The sequence below is a fragment of the Papaver somniferum genome, chromosome 7, assembly GCF_003573695.1.
Source record: "Papaver somniferum cultivar HN1 chromosome 7, ASM357369v1, whole genome shotgun sequence".
Classification (NCBI taxonomy): domain Eukaryota; kingdom Viridiplantae; phylum Streptophyta; class Magnoliopsida; order Ranunculales; family Papaveraceae; genus Papaver; species Papaver somniferum.
The window spans coordinates 128,625,760-128,650,755 of NC_039364.1; the positions used below are offsets into that span (position 1 = coordinate 128,625,760).

The following is a 24,996-nucleotide window of genomic DNA, read 5'->3' on the forward strand; positions in this document are numbered from 1 at the left end:
ATGGACATAAAATCAGCGTTTCTGAACAAAATTTTAAAAGAGGAAGTCTATATCGCTCAACCTAAGGGGTTCGAAAACCCTGATTTCCTTGATCATGTGATGAAGCTCAAAAAGGCATTATATGGATTGAAGCAAGCACCAAGAGCTTGGTTTGAGAAACTCACTACCTCTCTTATTAGAAAAGGATTTTCAAGAGGAGGAGCTGATAAAACATTGTTTACCAAATGGAGTGAGAAAAATGTTGTCATTGCTCCAATCTATGTAGATGATATCATCTATGGATCAACCTCTGAAAAATTTGCAAGAGAATTTCAAGTCTCTCTTGCTAAAAAAATTCGAAATGAGCAATGTTGGTGAATTAAAATTATTCTTAGGATTACAGATTCAACAACATAAGGAGGGTATCTGCTTATCCCAAGAGAAGTACGCATGTAACCTTGTGTCAAGATTTGGTCTGGATAAGTTGACTCATATGCCTACTACTGGTAAATTGCACAGGGATGAGAAAGGAGCAAAAGTAGATCAAAAATTATATCGATCTATTATAGGTAGCCTTTTGTATCTTACAGCTACTAGACATGATATTTCTTTCATTGTTGGTTGTTGTGCCAGGTTTCAGGCGGATCCAAGAGAATCTCATCTTGCAGCTGCAAAGAGAATCATACGATATATAAATCACACTGCTGGGTATGGTCTCTCGTACACTTTTGATACTAATGCTGATCTTTCTGCTTATTCTGATGCTGATTGGGCAGGTTGTGTAGAAGACAGAAAAAGTACATCAGGGGGATTCTACTATGTAGGTCTCAATATTGTAGCATGGCATAGCAAGAAGCAGAATTCTCAATCCCTGTCTACATGTGAAGCAGAATATATTGCTGCCGGATCATGTTGTACTCAACTCCTATGGATGAAACAGATGCTTGTTGATCATGGAATTGATACTGGAATAATGAGGATCTTTTGTGATAACTCCAGTGCGATTCGAATTACTGAGAATCCTGTTGAGCACTCAAGAACAAAGCACATTGACATAAGGTACCATTTTATTCGTGATCTTTAAGAAAATGGTATCATCAGTATGGAATTTGTGCCTTCCGAACAACAATTGGCTAATATTCTCACTAAACCCTTGGACACTACAACGTTTCAACACCTGCGGCAGTCTATTGGTGTTGTTTTGGTTCATTAAAACATTTCATTGACTCTTGCCCCTTTGCTTATCCTTTTCTTTTGGGAAATTGAGTCTGAAACTCCAGTAGGAACATTCCAGTTCAGTTTCTGTAGGATTGTCGTTTTTGTCTTTTTAGTTTCTCTAGTGTTTCAAAATCCTTCTTTTCTTTCGAAATTAAGGTCGCTCTTGTTGTTCTATCGGGAATGACACCTAATGGGGGACATTTCTTTTGAACTTGTGCTTAATGGTAATATCTTGCGGGGTGTGCGGCTGTGGAATTTTATAGGGGTTATCTTGTGTCTTAAAACTCCTTGATGAATGCATTTAGCTTCGGCTTTATGATTGCATCTAAATTAAGTTGGTATGTATTTTTATTTTAGTCTATGAAATGTCTCTTGTGGAAATTTCATTATGATCCTGTTTTTGTACCTTTGCCAATTTTATTGACAAAAAGGGGGAGGAATAATGTAGTTCACACTACAAATACATATGGTTTTCGGATCATTGTGTAAGGGGGAGTGGTTTCCATGATCGAGATGGAGTAGCTTACCAACACATATTTCAAGAAATAGATAGGCGAGATAAACTCGGCTCGAAATAGCAAATGTGTATAATCTAAGTCTATATAGCAAAACGACTTTTGTCTCAAGATAGGAGATAAATAGACTTTTGAGTGATAGATAAGTTCAAGTCTCCACATACCTTTTAGTCGATGAAGATCCACCAGTTCCTTGGGTAGTCCTTCGTCTTGTATGATGATTGTCATGGAGTTCTTGAGCTCAACTACACTTTCTATCCTAGTCCGAGACCTTAGCTATAGTAGACTATAAATCAAAACTTATAGTTTTGATCACTAACATTGACAAACATGCTTGAGATAGCAACGCATGCGAGTTCGACCGAGCAATGCTCTAACAATTTCAGTTTTCAAAATTATTTCTACTTCTTCATTAACTTAGGTGGTTTATAATTGGCAAAAATGTATAACAAAAATGATTTTTTTTTAATCGTCTGCCTAACTATCTGATGTCAAAGGAGGGGATCGTTTGGTTGGCAACGATCCACAACATCTTTTCGGAATGAAGGTATTAGTCCAGATCCTGCAATCTGGTATGCAAATCTGAATCAAAGTTATCATTATACATTATGAAGCTAGACCCCTTATATTTTCCTTTCTTAGGCGACTAGTGTATGTTGTTGTGTTGTTACTAGCATATATCTATGGGCGGTAAGCAATTTTTGGCTAGTACAAACCAAATATTATAGGTATTAACATGGTTCAGTACAAATGGCTTGGTACATAATATAATCTTTAAATGTTAAAAAAACTAGCCTATCTGACGGACATCTTGGGGTATTTTTGTTCACACATACTTCCAAGGTTGTGTGCTTCCAATTTGTGGTTGACAAAGTGCATAACGGGCTCATAGCTTGGAAGGGGAAAATCCATTTTTCCTTCCGGTAGTTGTGAGCTCACTAAATCGACCACACAGTCGGTGAGAACCTACCAGATGAGTTGTTTCGTTCTTCCAAAAGATATTGAATAGAATGACAAGAAATCTCTTTTGGGGGAAGGATATTGAGTCCGACAAAGACTTATTTCTCAAATTTCAGAAAGCACTATGCACTACGAAGGATATGGAAGGAATGAATTTTAAACTTTTTAGTTTTTAGTATTTCTAATCATTCGTTACTTTCTAAAATGGCTTGGAGGAAGATTAATCAATTCGATGTGGTTTAAAATTTTGGAAGCTAAATATTTCCAAAATTTTGCTTGTTAGGTTTAGTAAAAGCTTAGTTGCTGGTTAAAAATTATATCTTGTGATGGGTATTTAGTTAAAATTTGAAATCAAAATTAGTTGCATGATTTTTTAGTAACCCATGAACATTTGTAGATGCCAATGTTAGTCGAAACCTCAACACTGTTTAGGACCTTATTAATCGATAAGCATGGTTTTGGGACATAGAGGTTATTCAGAATTGCTTCTCTCTCAAGAAAGAACTTTTTATTTGGCCATACTCAGGTTCTAGATTGTTTAGTACACCTTTTATGTATGGGTTAATGTCATTTAAAGATGTTTTCGATGGCGGGTAGAACTAAATGCTAAAGCGTTCCATCCTAAAACTTGGTCTAATCTTTGTAGACCCGTTTGTAAATGGGGGTTAGGATTTATGGATGCCTACAAAGTTAAGCTAAGGTTGCCTGGAGAATAATAAATGAACTTGACTTACTCTGGGTTACCTTACTAAAATCTAAGTGTTTTCGCTAGACATCTGTTTCAAGGGTCAAATTTTCCGATTATAGTTCTTGGATTTGGAAATGCTTAAGTAAGAGTCTAAAATTGGTTGAGCAAAACAATATTTGGAAAGCGGAAAATAGTCAGAGTATCTGCATTTGGGATGATAATTTAATACCTTGACTAGGAAGTAAGTTATCCTTATATCGTTAGTCAATAAACAAATCTCTAACACTTGTGGCCGATCTTACTGATTTTTTTAATAAAAAGTGGAATGTTCCTCTTATTAAATTATTGTTTCCTGATTTCGTTTTAGAAAAAATCTATAAAATTAACTTGTTCTCTGATAGTCTCAATTCAAACTAGGAGAATTCATGGTTGAATCCATGTATAATAAACCAAATGAATCAGGAATCAACTCCTCAAACTTATCTTTGACTGACTCTTTCTGGAAATCCCTGTGGAAGTTAGGAGTACCAAAAACAACTAAATATTTTCTTTGGAAATATTTGTAAAATTCTTTATCAACTAATTCCAAATTATATGAGATTGTTAATTAGGTTTCTCCCCACTACACCTTTTTGTGGTGAAGAAGAAGAAACTATAAAATATCCTTTCTTTCATTGTTCTTATGCCCAAGCAGTTTGGGCATTAACACCAAATCCTCCACAAGTCTATTTCAACCAAATTTTTGGATGTTTATAAAAATTAGATGCAAAAACCAAGAGATGAAATATCTATAGAACTTTCCTCGACCAAAATGTGGTTCATTTGTAAAGATAGATGTATTAAGGCTTTTCAGGAAAAAAAACACTCAACCAATTAGCTTCCAGAGACACTTACATTTATGATGTAGGAAAAAGCCCCTTAAAAAGGATTCTACTCTAAAAACTAGGAAATAAAATGCACATTGGAAAGCATTAGACATACATAATCACAAAATAAATGTAGATGCAGCATGGGTTGCATAGAACAAACCTCAAGCTTTGATTTAATTCTTAGAGATGATGCAGACACCTTTGAAAGACGAAAATCAGGACCAAGTTTAACAACAAATCCACATTAAGCAAAAGTCGTAGTTCTAATCCAAGGAAGAAAACTTCAATAATTTCGGCATTGAAGGTAATTGTGAAAGCCTGATAGACAGTCTGATTGGGAAACCAACGCCAATCATATTGAATATTTGACGATACATTTCGTACCCATCTTGTGACCTATTTGGAGGAAACAATTTTGTAAGAATTTTTAAGGTTTTTATTTTGTTCACAAAACTGGGAATACTATGGCTGAGAGTTTAGAAAAGAAGTCTTTTTTTTTATTATTATGATCGTAACTGTGACCTTATTCCTCCACTATATATTTTTCAAAAACTTCCGGTGGATATCAAGAAGGGTAACTAGTCCCTCTCCATATTAGATGGCTCTACTAATGATGCAATCACGAACACAGCTGTTGTTTAAGTATGTCTAATGCTTTCCAATGTGCAACCCATGCTGCATCTACATTTATTTTGTTCTAGTTTTCTCTCTAGTTTTTTCTAGTTTTCTTTTTGGGCCGTTGAACTATAGTTTGGGCTCCGCCACAGCAACCAAGCAACGGTTCTTGTCGGCACTTCTGCGTAACGGGTCTGAACACACGAAAGGGATGTGTCAACTTACTATCAAAACTTCCTTTACAACCAAAAAAAAAAGAACCATAATATTGGGCATACCAAAATCTTCCAAGGCATACTGAATGAAGACAAAAAAGGTTGTGAAATAGCAAAATCAGATAACCCCTTAACCCAATTTTTTTTTAATGGCAAATCTGCCCTTTACGTATTAGTGTTAATAATCTTGATTAGTGATTAAATATTTTGTTTAGTGATCAAGATAATTTTCAGAATTATAAGAGTTGTTTAGATGAAAAATTTGAGGAAAAAAATCAAAGAGTTTTGGTTTGGTTAAGAAGGAGAGAAAGAGAAGGAGAAAGTGAGAAAATTCTAATTCTTGATTCAATGGAGGATGAGGAGGGTCATATATCATCTAAAAAATATAGGAAAATACACATCAACTACACCAATGATTCCCAAATGCCCGATTTCTTAGATTATGAGAATGATTTTACACCCACTCAAACTCAAGCTCAAACTCAAACACAAACTCAAGATGATGATTTTTATGAGCCAAATCCTGATGATGAATACATTGATGAGGAACCCAATGCTTCTAATATACAGGTACACTTATATCCTATACTTAATCTCAATTCTATAGCTCTCAATTATCAAAAGTTAGGTTTTTTGAATCATGGTTCGGCGAAACAGGTTGAGGTTCGGCTCACATCTATGAGCCGAATCTACCATTGATGAACGGTTCGGCTTACTGAATCTGTTTACTGCATGCGCCGAACCTATAATTTCCAATCCTAACCCTTTTGCTAGACACTAGTTCGGCTTATATGAAAGTTTCATAGTAAGCCGAACAACATCCTGAATAGCCCGGAATAGAATCATTACTAATTCGGCTTACATATCCAAAATCGTATGTGCCGAACATAATTTTTTAATTTCTGGGTTGAAATATTGTTACTTGTTCGGCACATATAGAGAATATCGTATCAGCCGAAACCTCTTATGTTCAAGGTTCGGCACATAATATGATTATAGTATGAGCCGAACATAAATTTGTAAATTTTTGGGTTAAAATATTGTTCGAGGTTCGGCACATATTGAGGATATCGTATAAGCCGAAACCTCTTATGTCCAAGGTTCGACACATAATATGATTATCGTCTGAGCCGAACATGAATTTGTTAATTTTTGGGTTAACATATTGTTTGTGGTTCGGCACATATTGAGGATATTGTACAAGCCGAAACCTCTAAATGTTTATAGTTCGGCACATAATGTGATTATCGAATGCGCCGAACCTTGTTATTATATTCCCTTTCTAGTGTTTAACCTTGTGATATTCTTTGTAGATCGTGCTTGGACCCATGGAAAATCAACCTGATCCATTAGACATAATTCACGAGGATACCAAGGATCACTTCCAAAATGATTTGGTATGTAAGAACCTTTTGTTTACCTTAATGTTGTCGGAATATTCCAAAGTTTTTCTTACTAATTACTTGTTTTGGAATGAACGTAGATATGGAAAACTAAACCAGAAGTTCTGGATTGGCTTGAGGAACACGCGATGAAGATAAATTGTGTACTAGTTAAAGGACAACAAAGCCGATGGGATCGGTTTGAAATGATTTGTGAGCGTAGTGGAACAGGCGCTAGCAAGGTTAAAAAGGGTACTGTATACGTTGGGAAGACCTGGAGAAAGAATAGGACGAAGACGAAGAAAAGAAATTGCCCTTTCAAGATCGTTTTCAACCTCAAGAATAAGTCCATGAACAAAGAAGATCAATATTAGATAATGAATAAAGATATGGATTGTCGTCATAACCACCCACGTCCCAAAGACCTTCATGGACATGCGAAAGTAGCGCGACTCAAACCCGACGAGATGCTAGAAGTGGATAAAATGACACGAGCACGTTTGCCACCTTCTAGGATTCTTAGACGATAAGCCGAACTCTATAAATTCGGCGCATAACCTTTAAGCTATTCATTAAAACATGAAATTGAAGATGTCCATAACCAAACCCAGCACAATTAAAAACAAAGTTGAGCACCTAAAAGCAAAGGTGTTTGCAACACCATAAAAGTGTACTTAAAACTTAAGAAAAACATTAAAAGGAAGTTGGAAACATAAAAGGACATTTAACCACGACCCCTCTTCTTAGTGGTAGGCTTTTGTCCGGGTTCCTCGGGTCCTTCTCCTTTGTTGATGATTGCATCCCACTTTTTGTAGAGGTAGTTTTGTTCTTCCACGGTCATTGGTGTTTTGGAATCAATTTTGTCCTTCATTTTTTTCAACATCTCCCTACCCGCGGCATTGGTCCTGACACAAGTATGAAAGTTATAAGACTAATTCGGCGCAAGTATGAATCATGTCTTGAAATTTTTATTAGCTTACACAGAGAGTGGATTGGCTCATACCACAAAATAATTATACGCCGATCCTAAATATTCGGCTCACAACCTATATTGTCGAGTAAGCCGAACCTATATACTCGTCTCACAACCGATATTGGCGAATAAGATGCTTCCTTCCGTTTATAAGCATGATGGTATTTTATGTCAATTCCATAACAACTCTTCACTTGAGCAACCATATCATTAGGATTTATCGACGGATTTGACTGTATTTGATCCTTGAATAGATGCTTAATCAATTTCTTCTCCACAGGTGGGTCCTTCAGCTTATAAACACCACCATATTTATGCTCCCCATTGAATTCCTTGATAGCAAAGACACTTTTAGCGGTATCGATTGGTATACAGTGCAGATACCAAGGACATTCTGCATTCCTACCACACTTTCTTGTGAACCTGAGTTTGTCATTCTTAACCTTTGCAACTGTGTAGCCAGACTTGCTGCAGTATTTGCTGACAGCTAAGTGAACCTCATCAACACCACCATGAAAAACTTGACCAACACCTTTAAAAATATCTTCCCAACCTTCGGATAAAAGAGGTTTCAATTGCTCAAGACCTTCCGTCAGGTATTTAATCTTTGAAGTCTCAGTGAACCCAGTGCATGATTCATCGTCACTGAGCGACCGCGTGGAAATACCAGACGAAGAGATAGAAGCAACACCTTGACAAGCCTCCTCAACAAACAGATCAAAACTTGACAATTCCCTTGAACAAATAACAACAATTAGACCTTGAAGAGAATAATCAAAATTAATGAGAGCTTTATCACAACGACTAATAAATCTTATGCTCCAAGGAGTCAAGTTTCTCCAATAATCACAAACAGATATTTTAAATCACGAATCATAGTATCTAAAGAAACTTTCAACGGAATACCATCCCCTTTGTAGTACACAACAACATAACAACTGGATAGGGGCATACTGAACCTGAAAAATGAACACACACACACAAAATAGTTCATTATTGGAATGAAGCTGAAACAAAATAGCTTCATTCAATAACATTCTAACAAAATAAAGAGTTCATTCCACGAATGAAGCCTTAAACAGAATGATCTCATTCATTAACATCCTAACAGATAAACAGAGCAGCAACAATACTTCTTTCATGACAAAAAAAGGAAAGTTCATTCCCGGAATGAAGCCTTTATAGAATGACTTCATTCGTTAATATCCTAACAGTACTTCTTCCATGACAAAAGAAGAGTTCATTCTCGAAATGAAGCCTTAACAAAATAAAGATTCTTAACAGAACAACACTAATAGATTCTTCCTTAAACAACATAAAGAGTTCATTCCAAGAAATGAAGCCTTAACAGAATGACTTCATTTCGTTAACATCCTAAAAAAGATAAAAAATAAAGCACCAACATTACTTATTCCATGGTAAAAGAAGAGTTCATTCTTGGAATGAAGCCGTAACGCTATTAATAGCTTTTTCCTTAACAAAATAAAGAGTTCATTCTAACAAATGAAGCCTTAACAAAACGACTTCATTCATTCTAATCAAAGAAAAACTTAGCTGATCTATAATTCAAGGAAAGGATTAGCGTGAAAACTTACCAGCAACAAGAAGAATTCAAAATCAAAACTCCAAAAAAACACCGATCTACGAATATGTAATTCCAAAAAATCAACTCCAACTAAATCAATCTTCACTTCAAAAAGTCTCGAATCAAATCTTCAAAAAAGCCTCTAATCAAATCTTCGAATCAAATCTTCTGTAATCAAAATCTCGAATCAAATTCACTCCAAATCAAAACACCGTAATCAAATTCACTCTGTAATCAAATCAATCTTCATAACCAAGTCAATCTGTTGTAAATCGAATCGATCTTGGTATCAAAAACGAAATCGAGAAAGATTTCGTAAACCCTAGAAAAAAAATCTGCAGCAAAAGAAGAAAAACGAGATCGGAGTAGGAGAGAGAAAATTTTCTTGAACCTGAAATTTATTGTTGTTGTTTCTTGTTTATATATGTCGGTAAAAGGACCAAAGAATAAAATTTAGGACCAAAAGATAATTTTTGCACGTGCAGGGGTGTTTAGGTAACAGAAAAAGAATATTCCGTGTGGGTGGACAAAACCCTAGGACCAAACTATAATTTTTCAGGACCAAACTATAATTTATATTGCCAAAATGGACCAAACAGACAATTGACTAGGTCAAATGGACTAGACTCTCTCTAATATATTATTCCTAGGACTATATGGTATTTCCTTGATTTGTTATGGGATATTGGTGTTTACGTCCGTGAACTATGTGTTGTCCCATATCCTGTTTGTGATCGGTATTCACGTACTGGTAAAAGAATGAATGGACTTTTGACAAATACAAAAGTTAAGCCTATATTGTCAACTCTTTGATGGAAGATAGGTTAAAATATTTTGTGTTCAAGGATGCTGTCTATTAAATATCGTTATGCAAATAGTGATGGAAGATAGAATGAATCCTTGTGTATTCCACAGTATTGATCTTCATTGATCCATATTTTATATATTACTGTGAGGCTCCGTAATATGTCTTATGTTGAGAACGATACAGCTAAGTTGATTATTTTTTGATTTGATTTGTTGGTTGTTCCGTAAGGTATTTTATGTTGATAATTTGTAAACTAAATTAATCATGTTGTTTGGTTATTTAATTATTGCTCCGTAAGTTTTCTTATGTCGAGAAAACAATTGACAATTAAATTGATTACTTTTGTGATTAGTTTAATTGTGTATTCCAATTAGATTAATTATGAGTTCTCTTGTATTAGTCTAGTTGAGTATTCATATATTCCATAAGTTTCCTTGTGTTGAGTTTATGAACGGCTATCCTAATCATTTTCTAATGGTTATGTTAGTCATACGTTCCGTAAGTTTACTTATGTTGAGCATAATCAATTAAGTTGATCACCTTGTGTGTTTAATTTGATTGCGTATTTCGATTAAATTAATCATGGGTTTACTTGTGATTGATTTGATTGAGTTTTGGATATAAAAATCATTCTTATGGTTTTGGTGTCCAATAAAAATCCTTTGTTTCTTTCGAAATTAAGGTCGCTCTTGTTGTTCCCTTGGGAATGACATCAAATGGGGGAGAGTTCTTTTGAACTTGTGCTTAATGGTCATATCTTGAGTGGTGTGTGGCTGTGGAATTTTAGAGGGGTTATCTTGTATCTTTAAACTCCTTGATGAATGTTATTAGCTTCGGCTATATGATTGCATCCAAATAAGATGATGTGTATTGTTTTCTTTTAGTCATGAAATGTCTCTTACGGAAATTTCATTATGATCTCGTTCTTGTACCTTTGCCAATTTTATTGACAAAAAGGGGGAGAATTAATATGTAGTTCACACTACAAATACATATGGTTTTCGGATCATTATGTAAGGGGGAGTGGTTTCCATGTGAAATGGAGTATTGACTAAGGGGGAGTGATACATATCACCATAGTATTGTTGTCGAAGTTGTGATACAATTGAACTTTGATGTTGTGTAATAATACTATGACATTGTGTAACGATGATTGAGAATTCTTGTTTTCTCATTGTTATGGATACGAATTTTCAACAACGATGATACTAAACTTACAACCTTTGGGATCATTGAAGTACTTGGAAGTGACGAAGATTTCGAGTAATGTTGAATAACCAAGAAGATCAGGCATGTGGAAGAGAAGCTACAAAAGTTTATTTATTTATTTTTGTATTCCATATGTATTGATAGTTTTGTCACTAAAATTAACAAAGGGGGAGATCGTTAGATCACTTCTCGGTCGAACTCGCATGCGTTGCTATCTCAAGCATGTTTGTCAATGTTAATGATCAAAACTATAAGTCTTGATTTCTTGTCTACTTATAGCTAAGTCTCGAACTAGGATAGAAAGTGTAGTTGAGCTCAATACTCCATGGCGATCATCATACAAAGACGGTGATACAATTAGACTGTGACACTGTGTAATAATACTATGACACTGTATAACAATGATCGAGACCAATGCTTTCTCATTGTTATAGCTACGGATCTTCAACAACGGTGATGCTAAACTTACAACCTTTGGGATCATTGGAGTACTTGGAAGGACGAAGATTTCAAGGAATGTTGAAGATTAGACATGTGGAATAGGAGCTACTAAAGGTTTATTATATTTTTTGTATTTCATATGTATTGGTAATTTTGTCACTAAAATTGACAAAGAGGGAGATTGTTAGAGCACTGCTCGGTCGAACTCGCATGCGTTGCTATATCAAGCATGTTTGTCAATGTTAGTGATCAAAACTATAAGTCTTGATTTCTAGTCTATTATAGCTAAGTCTCGGACTAGGATAGTAAGTGTAGTTGAGCTCAAGGACTTCATGGCGATTCATCATACAAGTGGAAGAACTACTCAAGGAACGGGTGGAACTTCTCGACAAAAAGGTTTCTGAAGACTTGAACTTATCTGTCACTCAAAAGTCTATCTCTTCTATCTCCTACTTCTTGAGACAAAAGTCGTTTGCTATATATATAGACTTAAATTATACACATTTGGTATTTCGAGCCGAGTATACCTCGCCTATCAATATCTCGAAATATGTGTTGGTAAGCGTTTCGCTTTGACCATGTTTTTCTTTACCTAGTGATGCAAGTCATGATATGTTTCAGTCATCTTGAAAATTGCTTTGCCGAGAGATAGTGTAACAACTATATAACGTCCTCTAAGAATGTTTCAATGATTGGAATGAGAGTTTAGATTACATAACCAATAATGGACATAAGTATGTTGTGGAAACATATATGTGCATAAGTCCTATACTGGAAGAATGTCTAGTAGCCAAGTCCGCGAACTCAGTCCGCGATCTGCCGAAATTCTCAAACCCGAGAATTTCTGATGGAGTTAACAAACTGCTTGCATGAGCCAAGTCCGCGAACTCAGTCCGCGAACCAGCAAAGTTCTCAAACCCGAGAATTTCTGCTGGAGTTTGTAAACTCTATCCAGTACCTTAAGTCCGCGAACCTAGTCTGCAAACTTGAGAAAGGTTATATATCTGAAGATGATTTCTGAACTTAAACTTATAAAGACTAAGGAATGCTTTTGCAAAACGTGGCTATAAAGTTCATGAACCGATTCACGTGAATCAAATCATCTTTGCTTCAATTGTGTCTTGTGTATTACATGAGATTTCCTTGCAATTGAACAACTCTCTAACTAGTTCATATGAGTCATTTAAACTAGTTATGGTGAGGAAGAAAATGGTTGGTATGAAATGCTCAAATAGCTAACCTTTTGGTTGACTATTGTTGAACCAACAATGCACACGTTTGGGTACGGTTAACAAACCTAGAAGCGTGCACTTTATCCTTTCAAGGTTATATTCTAAACTCTTATTTCAATCATTCAAACATTCTTAGAGGACGTTATATAGTTGTTGTTCACAAGCTATTTTTCGTCAAAGCGATTTTCAAGTAATTGAAACTAATATGACTTTCGTCACTAGTAAAGATGAACTTGGCCAAAGCGAAAGCTTATCAACACATATTTCGAGAAATAGATAAGCGAGATAAACTCGTCTCGAAATAGCAAATGTGTATAATCATAGTCTATATAGCAATACGATTTTTGTCTCAAGATAGGAGATAAAGTAGATAGACTTTTGAGTGATAGATAAGTTCAAGTCTCCACATACCTTTTAGTCGATGAAGTTCCACCAGTTCCTTGAGTAGTTCTTCGTCTTTGTATGATGATCTCCATGGAGTCTAGAGCTCAACTACACTTTCTATCCTAGTCCGAGACTTAGCTAATAGTAGACTAGAAATCAAGAATTATAGTTTTGATCACTAATATTGACAAACATGCTTGAGATAGCAACGCATGCGAGTTCGACCGAGCAGTGCTCTAACAATCTCCCCCTTTGTCAATTTTAGTGACAAAACTATCAATACATATGGAATACAAAATAAATAAATAAACTTTTGTAGTTTCTCTTCCACATGCATGATCTCCTTGGTTCTTCAATATTACTCGAAATCTTCGTCACTTCCAAGTACTCCAATGATTCCAAAGGTTGTGAGTTTAGCATCATCGTTGTTGAAAATCTGTAGCTATAACAATGAGAAAACAAGAGTTCTCAATCATTGTTACACAGAGTGATAGTATTATTACACATCATCCAAGTTCAATTGTACCACAACTTCGACAACAATACTATGGTGATATGTATCACTCCCCCTTAGTCAATACTCCATCTCACATGGAAACCACTCCCCTATACATAATGATCCGAAAAACATATGTATTTGTAGTGTGAACTACACATTAATTCTCCCCCTTTTTGTCAATAAAATCGACAAAGGTATGAAAACTAGTGGGATCCTAATGAAATTTCCATAGAGATATTTCATGACCAAAAGAAAGCACATATCAACTTTTTTTAATGCCATCATATAGCCGAAACTAAATGCATTCATCAAGGAGTTTATATAGATATAAGATAACCCCTATAATATTCCACAACCGCATTCCCTACAAAGATTTGGCAATTAAGCACAAGTTCAATTAAGAACTCTCCCCCATAAAATGTCATTCCCGAAAAAACAACAAGAGCGACCTTACTTTCACAACAAAAGAAGGATTTCTTTGGACATAATATATCACATATGAATATGAATTTGAATCCAAAATACTCAATTAAATTAACCACAAGAAAACCCATGATTAATTTAATCGGAAATGCTCAACATAAGAGAGCTTATGGATCCGCACAGTATGTACATAAAAATATGGATCAGGGAAGATCAATACTGCGGAATAGACAAGGATTCATTCTATTTTCCATCACTATTTGCACAATGACATACAATAAACATAATCCTCGTAAACAAAAGTTCATCCTATCCTCATCCTATCCATCAATATTTGCATAAAGACATATAATAGGCTTAACTTTTGTAATGTCAAAAGTTCATTCATTCTTTTATCAACACTTGCATATCGACATGTGAAAGACTTAACTTTTGACAAAGTATGGAACAATCATAGTTCAGGGACGCGAACACGCATATCTCATAACAAATTGCAATATATAAAACCATAAAGATTAATACTGCAAAAATCATCTTCTAAACAATTTTAGAATCTAAACAAATAAACCTAAAAACAATGAAGATGAAAATGTTGGACATAGCTATGTGTAATCATAATAATGGCTATTCCAAACTCTAGTTATTCTTCATAAAAACACAAGAATAAAATTCTCATAAGAAGATTTACTAGATATAATAAAATAAATCTCAGAGAACATGATTCGGAAAACACATTAAACAAAGCCAGCAACCAAATATTGAACATGGACGAGTTCATCAGTTGCTTTCTTCAGTTCGTTTTTCAGAAAATCAAGATTCCTTGTTGCAATTCCAAGTTGTTCACGAAAGACTTCAAAATCTCGAAGAAGATTTCTGACCAGCTGTAATGACATCTGAACTGGTAGTTTATTTTCATGATCAACAACATGATAGCAGGTTATGAAAACAGGGTGCTCGTGAAACTCGATAGGCTTTCCCTTCTCAAAATTGTCTTCCTTATTGCATCCATCCATTGTGTGCACGGAAATCAGGCGAACCTTTTGACGTTACGGAACGTGTATGTACCAAAATTGAGCATAATACATATATATATATATATATATATATAAGTGTTTCTTAGGAAACCCTAGGGATACTCGTATACGTTCTGTGTGGGTTCGGTGAACGTGCACTTATGGTTACAACCTTGGTATGAGACCAGAAGAATAATGGAGCAAAATTTAGAAGGGATCTTGACAAACTCGAGAATCATTCTAAACAAGGGATGACCTTCTTAGTTCAAGGGAACATAAGAGAATCGTTGAAAATCAAGGAAATCAACAAGAGATTATTCTCAAGAGTGAAAGATCAAAACAACATTACATCATGTAAAGTACTGGAGCAAGGCTCAACATTTTAAAGATCATTGTTTCGTAAATGAAAAGAAATGTAACAACAACTACTTTCTCAAGACATACAGGAAGGATGCTATATTGAGTAGTTATGTTGTATTTTGATGAGATTTTTTCTCATCAAGCATATTGACTTCTTCTCTCTTTCCTTCTTGAAGATTTTCATAAAAATCACTAGGATTAGTAGAAAGACATTTAACCAGAGGGGAACAAGGAATACCTGAACCTGCTGCTTTCATTGCCTTTTTGATGCTCCGTTTGAGTCTGTTTATGCTGATCTTGAGCTCCGAGACTCGATTATTGATATGAATGAAATATGGAGCAGACACCTCGGTTTCACTGTCTTCTTTATAAGGAGGTAAGGAATTTGGTTTTTCTTTCTTTCTCATATGCCTTTTTCTCTTCTCAGAGTAGTTTAAAGAGTCAGTTGTCCACCTGACATTCTTCCTTCTACAACTGTAGGCATTTTTTTGTCTCAAAATCATAATCTAGAAATGACTCATCACAACATTTCTCTTGATTGCAGACACTGCCTTTTACTCCAGCAATATGATAGAAAGGTTTAATTACTACTTTAGACATCCATGCAAGAATGTTATGAAGTTTCTCATTCCCCAGTCGAAAACGACATCTTCTTTGAAGATGTCATTTATTTCCGCAATAATAGCAGTTAAAGGATTTGTTCTGACTGTTCTCATGCGAGTTAATTTTGAAGGAGTACAATCCTTATTCCTAAGACTGTCGGCAGCTTGAAAAAAAAATTCACATGAAGAGTTTTCATTAGCATGAACAAAATTAATCTTACCAGTACTTGGAGCGTCTATTCCCTTATAGCCCTGGCCACGTGTATCACGATGTTCTTTACATGATCCAAGCAAAGAAGATAATTTTGTAGAGATAGAATTAAATCTTTTCACATTTTCTTCCAGTGATTTTACCTTATTAAGAGCAGCAGCGAGATCAGTCTCCAACGATTTTTCCTGGCGAGGAGACTGAGTTCTCTGTCATTAAAACATTTTTGTTGAGAGTCATATCTTGCTTCAAGTCTTTCTTTCAACACAAAGAGATTTTGAAGAAGTTTGCCACACTCGAACCTTTTTGAGCGTAAGTCTTCATCTCGATCTTTAACGGTAGATTGTAACAGTTTATATCCACAATCATAACCTTTAAAGAGTTTTCTCATCTTTCTGTTTTCTTGACAGAGAGGTGCCAAATATTTTATCAAGCAAGCTGTTGACTTCTTTTCTTTCAAATCATGGTCAAACAACATGATATATGGAGAGACTTCCTCATCAATAGTTTGTCCTTCTTCGGAATCACTCTCATCTGAAAGATCATCCAACTGTTCATCAAGACACTTTTCCCAGTTGAAGTCAGATTCAAACACAGAGGAAGAAACAAGAGATTTCTTATATGTCTCAGGATTTTAAAACATCTCAGGGGAACTCTGATCTGGTGTTGCGTTGTCAGAGAGATTATTGTCCATATAGTCAGATCGCTACAAACACAGACTTATAATGTCTTTAACCGTGTTTGTTGGCTCTGATACCAATTGAAAAAGTGAGGTTCTAACAACCACACCCAATATTTCGCTTAGCAATCTGTATGGAGTAACTCCAATATACTTTTAAGAGAATCAACTAGACGGTCATACTCAATCTTATTAAAAGTATATCAAAGAGTTATATCTCACTTTCTCGATTCAATACTTACTCAAGCAAATAGGAATCTGCGAGTCTATTTGAATACAAGAGAAATCACTTGAACGGTACCAGAGACCAATGTTCAAGGATCAATCAATTTCAATCAACAACCAAAGGTTGGATTTCCCAATTGATCGATTCAATGCACAACCCGTGATATTTCAATTATATAACAAAATATAATGCGGAAAAGAAATAACACAGACACCAGAAGTTTTGTTAACGAGGAAACTGCAAATGCAGAAAATCCCCAGGACCTAGTCCAGATTGAACGCCACACTGTATTAAGCCGCTACAGACACTAGCCTACTACAAACTAACTTCGGTCTGGACTGTAGTTGAACCCCAATCAATCTCACACTGATCCAAGGTACAGTTGCGCTCCTTAGATCTCTGATCCCAGCAGGATACTACGCACTTGATTCCCTTAGCTAATCTCACCCACAACTAAGAGTTTCTACGACCCAAAGTTGAAGACTTTAATAAATAAATATGTATCACACAGAAAAGTCTACGGTAATAGATAAATATGTCTCCCATAGAAATACCTACGAGTTTTTGTTTCGTCTTTTGATAAATCAAGGTGAACATGAACCAATTGATAACCCGGAATTATATTCCCGAAGAACAGCCTAGAATTATCAATCACCTCACAATAATCTTAATTGACTAACGAAACAAGATATTGTGGAATCACAAACGATGAGACTAAGGTGTTTGTGACTCTTTTATATCTTGCATATCGGAGAAATTAATATCAAGCCAATCTTACGATTGTACTCAAATACGATAGAAACAACAAGATCAGGTCACGCAACTACAGAGAAAATAGCTGGGTCTGGCTTCACAATCCCAATGAAGTCATCAAGTCATTAACCTACTGGGTCTCGATAGAAACCTAAGCTTAAAGGAGAATCCACTCTAGCTAATACAACTGATGTATTTTATAGATAATGGTAAAAGTGGTTCGATTCTCAGACTTGCGAAGGATAAAATATAGACTTAAATTCTAAAACTAAAATAGAAAACTCACTAATAATTATAGCAAACACTGACAAATTTGATATCAATATTAAAAGACAACTGAGGCTAAGATTCCACTATTTTCCAAGTTCAAAGTGATTTAATCCAATCTTTATATTTATGCAATTTTCTCGTTCAATTTGATTCTAAAATATTGCAACAAGTAGATTTTCAAAAGCAATAATTGTAAATATCAAGTATGAAGCATCAAAAGTCTATAAACTAAGCATACTTCATCAAAATAGATCACAATCACTCAAGTAAAAATCATATTCAATTATAGCTCAAGGAAAATAATCATAATAATAATTGCAATAAATAGATGAAATAGAATATACCACTTCTTGTTGGAAAAATAGCTTCCTCTATCGCCTCAGCAATGGGGTTTAGCTCCTTGTATTAATCATGATCTTAAAATATTTGTTTATGGCTCAAAAGATGATTAAAAGGATGAAAGTAATAACACAGCCGATTTGCAACAGCGTAAGTGTGTTACAGAATATCTGTTACAAAGGAGAAAGAGTAGATAAAGACTTTAGGCAATCACAGTTGATAAACGATAAATAGGTTCTGTTGTTGAATAGCGATATTTGTGTGCGCCAGTTGCTTGTGCGTCTTATTTTCTTCGTGTTCTAGGTATTGCAGCAGCAGAAACAAAACTTCAACTTGTGATTTCAGCTTTCTGTTCTCTCCTAAACTTCCCCAAAGTGTACGTAACCCTTCCTTAACCTATCACTACTCTTTTTATAGCCCACAGGTCGATTAAACCTCAAGAAATCTTCGGTTATTCTTATTTTTCCTCCACCTCAAGTCTCGGGATTTCTTTCTCTGCTGAATCTTCTTTACGCTTTTAGATGAGCCGTATACACTCCAAATAAGCTAGAGCAATATTCTATCTCGAATTAAACCCAACAGAATCATGTAACTTCAATATATAAACTCATCAGAGCCCGTAATATCTTCTCCTCCTCTGTTTTGATTGATTCGAAGATTTGTTGCTATTTTTGCGAATCTGAGACACATACTAATCCTGTTTTGATGAATCAACTGAATCCCAATCCATCTCCACGTCAAACTCCGACTAAAACTAAGCCTAGTCAACAACAGAACCCGATAAACTTCCGACGCCTCTGTTTGCTTCTCCCGGCTTATATAGCCCAACTCGTTTGGTCCAATCCCTTGTACCAACTCTGTTATGCTCCAAGAAGTCCAGCCCAAAAGAAATATGCAGTTGAATCTCTCCAAATCAGCAAAGAAATCCAACTCCAAATGTTGCTTCGCTGCTGCATTAATTCCCGCCAAAAAGAACTCATTTGAATTGTGAAGAAGAAGAGGCGCCCCCTATCCAGAGTAGGGGTGCCGATAGCAGTTGTCTAGGGGGTGCCATGGTGGTGCCCCTTATCCAAAGTCCGGGGGCTAAAATCACTTCCTCCGGGTGCTTTGGACAACTTTTCGAGTCGATTTTTCCAAAAATGTTTATTGGCCAAAAATACATACACACACATAAAACACCATAATAAGTACAAAAATGAGCACTATCAATATATAGAATCGAGACAAATTAGACACAAAAATGTGTCTATCGAATACCCCCAAACCTATTATTTGCTAGTCCTCGAGCAAAGATAAAATAGAAAAATAAAATCCTAACTCACTGACGCAAGCATCGTCGATTGCATTTAGCATATGCAATAAGCCTTTAAACCCCTAGGTGGCCCTAGTGGCCGAGTTATAGTCTCGGGAGGGCTTACCAGAGGTATACCCAGAAAACCTTTATACTCTCGACCCTAGCTATCTACGCAGAACCTTGGAAAGCACTAAAGAATCTCCTTGGTTGGCATACTTATTGACTACAGGAGGAAGTACCCTGATGCGAAATTCCAATTGTTGTACACGAGTTTGGACTCAAGCATACTAAAATTCATATATAAGTGACAGAGCTCTACTCAGATAGTCACACTATGGACATCAATATCCGGAGTCAAAACTAATCACATGGATAGATCAAGAAGATGGATATAGAGAAAAACATAGATGGTTTTGATGTTTACTAAGTGAACGGTGTTTCTCATATCTGTCTGAAGGCCTCCGCCAAAATGAACCTATCCTAATGGACTGAGATACTAGTATGACTAATATCAACACAACTGGCATATTCAAGGGAACCAGTGATTGATAATCCTAACTTTAGGTCAACACAGCTGGCATATACAAGGGTACCAGTGGTCGATTTTATTGAATTTATTCTGGTTGGTCAAATGTTCTGGTCTCAGTTTCTTTTCTTTTATTTTGTATCTCAATCACTCTAATTCACCTAGCATTGGTAACAACTTGAATCGTGAGCCCCACCTAATCACTTAGAGTAACATAGTTTAAAAACAAAATAAAATAAAAATAGAAGTGAAAAGGATTCAACGAGATATGGTGAAACTATCATGTTATTTCTAACACCTGAGCTCTGTGATTTTATGAATAGACTCTTCTAGATGTTTCCATCTAATCAGATTGGTTCCTCAACTCCTACAACCAAAATGCTTCCATCCACTTAGGTTGGTTAGTGCTATCCTTAATATGCATAAATTTCTAGGCTCTGGAGTTTATTTATTATAACAAAAAGTTTCTACCCCACCCCCAAACTTAAATCTAACATTGTCCTCAATGTTTCGAATGAAAGAACAATACCAAAAATATAAGTAACATGAGGAAATAGTAAATAGAGAGTTCGGAAAGATAGTACCTGGGTGAAGTGAAACCAAAAACTGACAAAAATAATATACAACATACAAATCGCCTCGATGGTCAATCAAGGGTAAACAGGGTCCTCCAGAGGGACCTCCTCAACATCACCTGTAGGAAAAGGCTCTAAAAAGGGCTTCAATCTATGACCGTTAACCTTTGAAGAACTACTACCATCGGATGTCTCAATCTCAACAGTGCCATGATGAAAAACAGTACGGACCATAAAAGGACCGGTCCACCGAGAGCGCAGTTTCTCGGGGAATAGATGCAAACGAGTGTCATACAGAAGAACTTTTTGACCTGGAGAAAATGGCTTCCGTAAAATATTCTTATCATGCACAAGTTTCATTTTGTTCTTATACTCCTTAGCACCATCGTATGCATCTCTACGAATATCGTCCAACTCATTGAGTTGGAGCTTTCTGTGAGCTCCTGCCTTGTCAAGTGAAAAGTTTAGATGCTTAATAGCCCAATAGGCTCTATGCTCTAACTCAACATGCAAGTGACATGCCTTTACAAATACTAAACGGTAGGGTGACATTCCAATGGGTGTCTTAAACGCAGTACGGTAAGCCCATAAGGCATCAGTAAGCCTCGACGACCAGTGTTTCCTATTGGGATTAACTATTTTCTCTAAAATACGCTTAATTTCCCTATTGGAAACCTCTACCTGACCAATAATATGTGGGTGATACGGGGTAGCTACTTTGTGGGTAATACCATATTGTTTCATTAACAGAGCAAACGGTTTATTACAAAAGTGTGAACCCCCATCACTAATTATAGCTCGCGGTGTACCAAAACGTGTAAGTATATTCTCTTTCAAAAACTTAATTACGACCCTATGGTCATTTGTTTTACACGGAACCGCCTCAACCCACTTAGACACATAGTCTACAGCGACAAGTAGGTAAAGATAACCCAAAGAATTAGGAAATGGACCCATAAAATCAATGCCCCACACATCAAAGACCTCAATCACTAAAATAGGGTTCAAAGGCATCATATTTCTACGGGAAATGGTCCCTAACCTCTGGCAACGATCACAAGACACACAGTGACTATGGGATTTCTTCTAAACAACGAAGGCCAGTAAAAGCCACGTGCAATATCTTAGCAAAGTCTCTTAGCACTAAAATGACCCCCCAAGCATGTTCATGACAAAAAAAGAATACTGGACTGGTCACTCTCAGGTACACATCTCCTAATAATCTGGTCTGGACAATACTTAAACAAATAAGGATCGTCCCAAAAGAAATGCTTAACCTCGGCTAAAAACCTAGAACGATCTTGTTTACCCCAATGTTGAGGGGTTCGACCAGTAACAAGATAATTCACTATATTTGCATACCAAGGTGATTGGGAAACAGAGAACAATTGTTCATCAGGAAAGCTATCCCTTATAGGAAGGGAATCACTAGGGGAACTAACAACTAGCCTAGATAAGTGGTCTGCTACTACATTTTCAGCACCCTTTTTGTCTCTAATGTCTGGAGAAAATTCTTGTAACAATAGGATCCACCTAATCAATCTAGGTTTGGTATCCTTCTTAGACAAAAGGTATTTCAAAGCAGCATGATCAGTATATACGATCTTAGAACCTAATAGGTAGGATCTAAACTTATCCAAGGCAAACACGATGGCTAACAGTTCCTTCTCGGTAGTTGTATAGTTCAACTGGGCATCATTCAGAGTTTTTCTAGCATAGTAAATCACATGAAGTAATTTGTCAACACGCTGACCTAACACGACGCCTATAGCATAATCTGAAGCATCACACATAATCTCAAAGGGTAGGTTCCAGTTAGGTGCCTGGACTATGGGAGCGGTAGTGAGTAAAGTCTTAAGCTTCTCGAAAGCTTCTAAACAAGCATCATCAAAGACAAACTTAACGTCTTTTGCAAGTAAATTGCAAAGAGGTCTAGAAATCAAGCTAAAATCCTTAATGAATCGACGATAAAAACCTGCATGTCCTAAGAATGACCTAATGTCTTTTACGGTTTTTGGGACCTGTAAAGTCTTAATAAGGTCAACTTTGGCTTTATCTACCTCTATACCCTTTGAAGAAACAATGTGCCCTAACACAATTCCTGATTTAACCATGAAATGACATTTTTCCCAATTAAGCACTAAATTCTTTTCCTTACACCTAGTCAACACTAATGTCAAATGATGCAAGCACTCATCAAAAGATGAACCAAACACTGAAAAATCATCCATAAAGACCTCTAAAATTCTTCACCATATCAGAAAATATGCTCATCATACAACGCTGAAAGGTCGCAGGGGCATTACAAAGCCCAAAAGGCATGCGTCTATACGCAAAGGTACCAAAGGGACAGGTAAAAGTGGTTTTCTCTTGGTCTTCTGGGGCAATAACGATCTGATTATATCCGGAAAAGCCATCTAGAAAGCAATAATAACTATATCCAGCTAATCTCTCTAGCATTTGGTCGATAAAAGGAAGGGGAAAGTGATCCTTCCTTGTGACCTTGTTCAATTTTATAGTCAATACAGACACGCCATCCCGTGGTCACTCGGGTTGGGATTAACTCATTGTTATCATTCTGGACTACAGTGATACCTGATTTCTTGGGAACAACCTGAACGGGGCTGACCCACTTACTGTCTGAAATTGGGTAGATAATACCCGCATCTAACAACTTAAGCACCTCTTTTCGAACTACCTCTTTCATGTTAGGGTTCAGCCGACGTTGCATCTCCCTAGAAGGTTTGGAGTCTTCTTCTAAATGAATCTGATGCATACAAACGGTAGGACTTATACCCTTAATGTCTGCTATAGTCCACCCTAAAGCTTCCTTATTGTCTTGAAGAACTTTTACTAGCCTACTTTCCTGATCACTATCCAAATCGGAAGCTACTATCACAGGTAAAGTCTCAGATGGTCCTAAAAACACATACTTCAGGGTATCTGGTAGTGGTTTAAGGTCCAACTTAGGAGGCTCTTCTAAAGAAGGAATTAGGGTATTCTCAGAAACTGGTAATGGTTCGAACCTAGCTTTCCATCTATCAGTGTCTAACACAGGGGTAGAATCTAATAGAGCATTCACCTGTTCAATAGTGCTATCGTCGTCAAAGTCTAAACCGAAATGGGATAGACAATTTTCTAATGGGTCTTCAGACAAGATGTTTGGTAATGACTCCTGAACTAAGGCTTCTATCATATTCACCTCTTCGACACACGTGTCATCTAGCTCATAAGGTAGCTTACTGACATTAAAAATGTTCATCTCCATAGTCATATTACCAAAAGATAAATTCATCACACCATTTCGACAGTTAATGATCGCATTAGACGTAGCTAAAAATGGGCGACCTAAAATCACAGGTATCTGGTTCTCTGGGTCAGGGACAGGTTGGGTATCTAAGACCACGAAATCTACTGGATAAATAAACTTGTCGACCTCAATGAGAACATCCTCAATAACACCTCGAGGAATTTTAACAGACCTATCTAACTGCAGTGTCATCTGAGTAGGTTTCATTTCACCAAGTCTTAGTTGTAAGTACACATGGTACGGCAGTAAGTTCACACTAGCTCCTAAGTCAAGTAAAGCTTTTTCTACCCGGTGTTTACCTATTGTACAAGCAATGGTAGGGGAACCTTGGTCTTTGTACTTTGGAGTTGTGGTTTTCTGAATGATTAAACTTACGTGACTAGCTAAGAAGGCTTTCTTATGGACGCTAAGTTTTCGGTTTCGCGTACACATATCCTTGAGGAACTTGGCATAAGCAGGAATTTGCCTAATTGCATCTAATAAAGGAAGGTTTATGGTAACTTGCTTAAAAACCTCCAATATGTCATTAAAGTTTGATTCCTTATTTGTTGGTACTAATAGCTGGGGAAATAGGACTCTAGGCACAGAATCAGACCTCTCATGAACCGAGTTGGCATCATCGGAAATTTTATCAGTCCCCTCAGCTAGTGGTCCTGAGGGATGAGATCCTGAGGAACGAGATCCTGAGGGGTGAACTACAGTACGTTCACTATCGGGCATGGTTACCTGATTTTCTACTACTCTGCCACTCCTAAGGGTTCTAACAACATTCAATTGATTCGATGGTTTTGCACCTACTTCATGAACTCCTCTAGGATTGGGATTAGTCTGACTAGGGAACCTTCC

The 24,996-nt window shown here is 36.3% G+C and overlaps 1 pseudogene; it reads right to left on the minus strand.

Annotated features, from left to right (window-relative positions):
* LOC113295209 overlaps positions 1–24,183 on the minus strand; it is a 122,544-nt pseudogene extending 98,361 nt beyond the window's left edge.
* Positions 24,184–24,996: the final 813 nt, after the last annotated feature.